At 48.1% G+C, this 6,314-nt stretch overlaps 1 long non-coding RNA gene across 1 annotated transcript; it reads right to left on the reverse strand.

The window, feature by feature from the left end:
• Positions 1–372: 372 nt before the first annotated feature.
• Positions 373–6,256, reverse strand: LOC120887670 (uncharacterized). The gene is made up of 2 exons (XR_005730996.2): positions 5,640–6,256; positions 373–5,539 (listed from the first exon to the last, which is right to left on the reverse strand). It is a non-coding gene; the product is annotated as an uncharacterized LOC120887670 (long non-coding RNA).
• Positions 6,257–6,314: the final 58 nt, after the last annotated feature.

The following is a 6,314-nucleotide window of genomic DNA, read 5'->3' on the forward strand; positions in this document are numbered from 1 at the left end:
GCTCGCCTGGCATGCGTGCGGCCCGGGTTCGATCCTCAGCACCACATACCAACAAAGATGTTGTGTCCGCTGAGAACTGAAAAATAAATGTTGGAAATTCTCTCTCTCTCTCTCTCTCTCCTCTCTCCTCTCACTCTCTTTAAAAAAAAAAAAAAAAAGGGCTGGGGATGTAGCTCAGTGGCAGAGCACTTGTTTAGGATGTGAACCCAAGGCTCCATTCCCAGCACTGCAAAAAAAAAAAAAAAAAAGAAAACTGCAAAAGTAAAAAGGACTAAGGGATCTTAAGAATTGCAATTCAAAATAAAGAAAATATGATATGGGCTGGGGCTATAGTGTTAGACCAGGACGCAAGAAAAGACCACTGACTCCAAATAAAATCAAATTAAAGCAAGCTTATTATTTCGACCAGCTGGGCTGCCTCTCCCTCCCAAAACAGCGGGAACAAGACAGCCCCCCAGCTTTGCAGCCCAGCTTTATAGCCCAGAAAATTACACAAAGGGGGGTTACAGATAACAGAACTCTTGACAAGCATCACACTAATGGTAGTTTACATTTTTTTGCTGGCCCCAACATCAGAATTTATGAGGACCATTAGAGCCTCAGAGAGGGTCGTTGTCTGGCCAGGGAAGGCCAATATTTATGAGGTGTCACTAAAGTTTCAGAGAGGGCTGCTATCTGGTCAGAGAGCCAGGCATGGGTGAGTTCAAGGCATGGGCAGGCATTCCAAGCAGGTTCAGAATTTGCAGTAATTTATAGTAAAGCCGAAATTATCTTTTCATGGCTTTGTGGCGAAATGGCTCCCAATTTTAAGAAAAGATCAGGTTGGGTTTATCAATAGCTCAGAGACAGAGGGCTTGCCTAGCATGCATGAGCCACTTGGTCTGATCCTCAGCACCACATAAACAAAATAAAGGAATTCTGTCCATCTATAACTGCAAAAAATAAATTTTTTAAAAATGTGGTATATATACTCATTGGAATACCACAAAGCCATAAAGAAGAATGAAATTATGACCATTGCTGGTAAATGGATGGAACTGGGGGTAGGGACGGGGGCGGGTGTGCCAGAGGATATAAGTTCACTGGATTAGACAAAGGGGCCCAAGGGAAAGCAGGCTGGGTGGGAATGGGAAAGAGAGTAGAATGAATCCACATCACTTTCCTGTGTTCCTATATGAATATATAACCAGTGTTACTCCACATCATGTACAACCACAAGAATGGAGAGTTATACTCCATGTATGTGTGATATGTCAAAATACACTCTACTGTCATGTATAACTAAAAAGAACAAAAAAAATTCATTCCAAAAAAATAAAAACATAAGAATTGCCAGGCATGGTGGCACATAACTGTAATCCCAGGGGCTGGGGAGGCTGAGGCAGGAGGATCACAAGTTCGAAGCCAGGCTCAGCAAGTGAGGTGCTAAGCAACTCAGTGAGACCCTGTCTCTAAGTAAAATACAAAACAGGGCTGGGGATGGGGCTCAGTGGTCAGTGCCCCTGCATTCAATCCCCCACCAAAAAAAAATTCAATTGATAGCATGAAGCCAGAATGCAAGAAGGCAGGAACAGTGGTGGCTCCTGTGGGGTGGCGAATGTTAAGAAGGAACAGGGCTAGATGCCTGAGGATAAGGAATAGATAAACTGAAGGCAAAGTCCAGGAAACAAGAGCCCTACAACCTCTCCTTTGGGGGGAGCACCAGGGATTGAACCCAAGGTGCTTTCACTGAGCCACGTCCCCAGCCCCCCCCCCCCCCCCGCTTTTTTTTTTTAAATTTGGGACAGGGTCTTGGCAAGTTGCTTATGGAGTCTAAGTTGCTTAGGCTGGCCTTGAACTTGTGATCCTCCTGCTGGGATCACAGGTCTGCGTCCCCAAACCCAGCAGGGTCCTATAATCTCTTGACATGCATCTTGAGCCTCTAGTCATTCTAGATGCCTTGGGTCAAGGGTGGTAGTAGCCAAAGCTCCCATTCTTAGGTAGTGGCTAAGTGCACAGGTCCTGTCACCTCCTTTGGAGAAGCTCCATTGACAGTGCTTTCATCCTTATTTTCCCACTGCTGTACAGGACACAGATGGGGACACAGTGGAAGCATCCTTCTTCAAATACTTCTATCTCTGGGGCTGGGAATGTGGCTCAGTGGTAGAGTGTGAACTTGGCATGTGCCCGGCCCCAGGTCCATTTTCAGGCACACACACAACAGACAAATCCCCCCACCCTTTTTCTTTGTATCGGGGATTGAACTCAGGCCTCTCGGCCACTGAGCCACATCCCAGCCCTATTTTGTAGATTATTTACAGACAGGGTCTCACTGAGTTGCTTACCACCTCATCACTGCTGAGGCTGGCTTTGAACTCATGATCCTCCTGCCTCAGCCTCCAAGCCACTAGGATCACAGGCGTGGGCTACCATGTCTGGCTTAGAAATCCCATTTCTTATTTGAAGTACTTGAGATCTTCAGAACAACTGGAGTTATTCTGTAACAAACATGCACACATTTTTATTTTACATTTTCTGCACAGTTTTCGAGCTAATGAACTGCATATTGTTTTGTCCTCCAAGAAAGTATATCAAAACTTTTTCTCTTCTTTATGTTCACCAAGTACAGATGCAGTTTCCATGGGTCAATTTCCATTTTTCTCATATCCATACTCATTGGTTTCAAAAGCCCTTGGCCTAGAATAACACTCATGCTTTAACAGAAGCTTTGCAGTAGCTCACTATGGATGTTTTCCACAGGGGCGGATCTGAATAGATTTGTGGAGTAACACTGAGTATTTTCACATAAATTGAATCCAAATTGTTGATCTTAATCTGAACATAAATGTAAAACATATTCCAGGTTATTTTTAGGTAATAAATTAGCAATATTATATCAACAAAATACCAACATTTCAGAACTTTTAAAACAGCAGGAGTCCCCAAAACCAGTATTGCAATGACTATTACTTATGGAGTATTATTTATAGACAAAGAATGGGGAGATTAAGCAACTTGCTTGAGGTCACCCAGATGGTAGTCATGTATCATTTAATGATGGGGACACATTCTGAGAAACACCTGTGAGCTGATTTTGTCACTGAACAAACAACATAAAGTGCATCTGCACAAACCTAGCCGGTGCTGTCAGTCACTCCACCCCAGGGAAGGGTTAAAGAGTGCATTAAATAAACCAGTGACACAATGGCTCATTGTCATCTGGGAGCTGCTATATAGTCTACATAACTGTGTGTGCTCTACTTTTGTAACCACCCAGGTCTGCTTACACCAGCATCACCACAAACATGTGAGCGATGAGTTTCGTCACAACGTGGCAACTACGGCAGGGTCACCAGCTGACAGGAGTCTTTCAGCTCTAATCTGATGGGATCATCATGACATATGCATGTGGCCCAGGTTGACAGGAACATCATTACATAGCACGTCTACAGTAGGTGGCTTGGAGAGCATGAGAAACATCAACCCACAGGCTTGGACACACCAAAGGTTGTTCAGATACAGAGCTCTGAGCTGGTCCTTCCAGAGGCTCAAGGGCACAGAGAAGGGTAGAATATGTCCAGGGAGGGGTTAGGGAACAAATCAGGACCCACCCCGCTGAGGATAACCTCAGGAGGGGTTGGACATTCAACTTGGCCACGGGCTCAGGTGCAATTATTGCTGAAAGCCCAGTCTTTGTCCCCAAAGCCAATCCAATAATGAGGACATAGTTTTGAGAAAAAGGAAAAAGAAGGTTTATTGCTTTGCTAGCAAAGAAAAAACATAGGGGACACTCCTGTCCCAAAGGCTGTGATTCTGCCCATCCAAGGAACAGGGGGCTTTTAGAGAGGTCATTCAGAGAAAATGAGATTTGGGAGGAGAGATCAGGAAAAAGATCAGGGAGGAGGTCAGGAAGAAGATAAGGGAAAAAAGATCAGGAAAGAGAAGTTTAGGGAAAAGAAGATTGGGAAAAAGAAAAAAACATGTCAGTTTCAAAGCCACAAGGGACACAAAGTACCAAGTGATCCCCTGTCACACAATGTTTTGGAACTTTCTGGAGTTGCTATCAATCCTCTGGATCCTGGGTAGGAGATGGGTTGTATGCAGGAGACCAAAGAGGGGAGTTCCACAGACAGGATGATCCAGGACTGTGCCTTGGGTGCTGGCTAGGTGGGAAGGGGGATAAGCCAAGAGGGGAAAGTGACCCATGGAAGGTCCCAACTCTGAGAAAACCCCAGCCTTCCTAGAAGCCTTCCCTTCTTTTCCATTATTAAGGACAAATGACCCCGTTCCCCCTCGGGAGGGAGGACAGCATGACTCCATCAACCTGGTTCCTGTCCTCCAAGGATGTCACCTTGGGCTGGGAAACTGGAATAAAAGAATTTTAAGGCCACGGGGCTGGGCTGTGGCTCAGTGGTAGAGCACACCTGAGAGGCCCTGGGTTCAATCCTCAGCACCACATAAAAATAAATAAATAAAGGGCTGGGGTTGTGGCTCAAGCGGTAATGCGCTCGCCTGGCCTGCGTGCGGCCCAGGTTCGATCCTCAGCACCACATACAAACAAAGATGTTGTATCTGCTGAAAACAAAAAAGTAAATATTAAAAAATTCAAAATAAATAAATAAATAAACATTAAAGTTTGGGGGTGTGTCTCAGTGGCACAGCACCTACCCAGCATGTGTGAGACCCTGGGTTGGATCCCCAGCAAAAAATTGCAAGGAGAGGGAAAAAAAATAAACACTGGCTCTTGTCTGAGCACTGTGCTAAGAGGTCTATGCTGCATGATCTTGGGCCAGTCACTTTCCCTTCACGGGTGGCTGCACAGCTGTGGAACATATTTGGAAATAACAGACATAAAACACTCATAATGGTGCCAGACACAGTTTGTACTTAATATATATTACTATGTGCTGAGAATCTTATAAATATATTTATCCACTTAACCTTTACAACTCTGAAGAGGTAGAAGACATGGTCCCTTTATATAGATGAGGAAATTGAGATGAGGTTGTTTCAAGTCATCTAGACAGGAAGAGGTGGAGTTCAGGTCAAGGGGTTCCAGGTTTAATTTGGGTATACTACATAGCAAAGTGTTTATTACTTGGAAAGTCAGAGAGGTAGACAAACAAACAAAAAATGAGTTAACAGCAGTCTGTCCATTCCTGTGGTGGCATAAAGGAGTTTTTTAAAAGATACTTAAATGCATAAGGCCCTGGGTTCAATCCCAGCACCCCCCTAAAAAAAGTAGGGTCTGGGGTTGTGGCTCAGCAGTCGAGCACATGCCAAGCACATGTGAGGCACTGGGTTTGGTCCTCAACACCATATAAAATAAATAGAAGAAAAATTCTGTGGATACACACACACACACACACACACACACACACACACACACACATCCGAGATTGAACCCAGGGGCGCTTTATCACCCATCTTCATCTCCAGTCTTTACTTTTTTGTTTGGGGACAGGTCCTTGCTGGGTCGCCCAGGCTGGCCTCTGACTTGCAGAAGGGTCTGCGTCTGCCTCCAGAGTTGCTGGGATTGCTCGCGCGTGCCACAGGCTCCCTGCGCTTGCAATGAAGGCTCTGTTAGGCTGTGCTCAGGACACATCAGGGTCGGCCAAAGCTGGGGCAGCAGTACCGCATGTTACCACCATCTCACTCACAGGCAGAAAGGCTGTCGGTTCTCACCACGTACCCCCTCTCTCGCTACAGCTGGAGGATGCACATCTGCATTCCGTTGTGCTCCAGCGCGGTGACTTCTGCAAAAGCGAGATGCACCGACTCCCTCGCTAGTTAACCACAACCTGCGCTCTCAGCCAAACCCCCGTCCCACACCCGGGCAGCGAGTAGAGCCCGGAGGGCAGAACCTGTGGCCTCGCACCACCTTCCAGGCCCTCGGCCCCAGGGCACCCATAGCGTGGGACCAGCTCCGAGGGTCTCCGCCTAGAGGAGGTGGCCTCTACTTGGGAGTTACCCGACGACCACTTGGCCGGAAGAGGTGTGCCTGAGTGTGGGGCGCGGAGGAGCAGGGCTCGGGGTCCCTGCCGGGCACGGGGTACCGAGGCCGAGCCGCAGTAGAAAGAGCCGCGCGTCAGAGGGGGCCCGGCCGGGCGGGGTTGTGTCGCCGCGCGCGGGCGCGCGGGCGGGCGTGGCGGGGGCAGGAGGCGGCCGCGCGTGCAGCGGCGGGGCCAGCACACAATGGGCGGCAGCAGCCGTCCGGGCACGCGGCCCCCGCGTCGCCGCACCACGTGGGCCGTAGAGCGCGCTGGGTCAGCAGCGGCCCGTCGGCCCAGGCCGGGCGCGGCGCGGCGTACGTGCGCGCGCGCGCGCGTGCGTGC

This window comes from Ictidomys tridecemlineatus, chromosome 10 (genome assembly GCF_052094955.1).
Source record: "Ictidomys tridecemlineatus isolate mIctTri1 chromosome 10, mIctTri1.hap1, whole genome shotgun sequence".
Taxonomy (NCBI): Eukaryota; Metazoa; Chordata; class Mammalia; order Rodentia; family Sciuridae; genus Ictidomys; species Ictidomys tridecemlineatus.